Here is a 365-nt window from a genome sequence, read left to right as displayed (position 1 = left end):
GGTGGGGTGAGGGCAGGGCCCTGTCCCCCCAGGCAGAAGGGCTGAGCTGCTGCGCCCCAGCCCCACACCAAGCCATGGACCAGGAGGGACCTCTCCTGGGGAAGAGAAAGGTGGTGCCTGTGTGGATGGAGCCCACCTCCAAGCCGGGCGCTGCCAGTCAGGATCCCGCAGCCTCGGGGCAGGCACAGGAGCCTGTATTTGGGTACAAGCCCTGCAGCTCCGCTCCAGGCAGGTAGGGAAGTGTGGTGTGGGGTTGGTCACGTTGCTGTGCCAGTGTCCCTGGGCTTGAGCAAACAGTGCTGGGGGAGTGCGTGTGCGTGTGCCATGGGCTGGCAGCGGCTGTTGGGGCCCGGGGGGACCGGGTC

Source organism: Nestor notabilis, unplaced genomic scaffold (genome assembly GCF_000696875.1).
Source record: "Nestor notabilis isolate BGI_N333 unplaced genomic scaffold, ASM69687v1 scaffold21659, whole genome shotgun sequence".
NCBI classification, from domain to species: Eukaryota; Metazoa; Chordata; class Aves; order Psittaciformes; family Psittacidae; genus Nestor; species Nestor notabilis.
Note: the sequence above shows the minus strand (reverse complement) of the source record.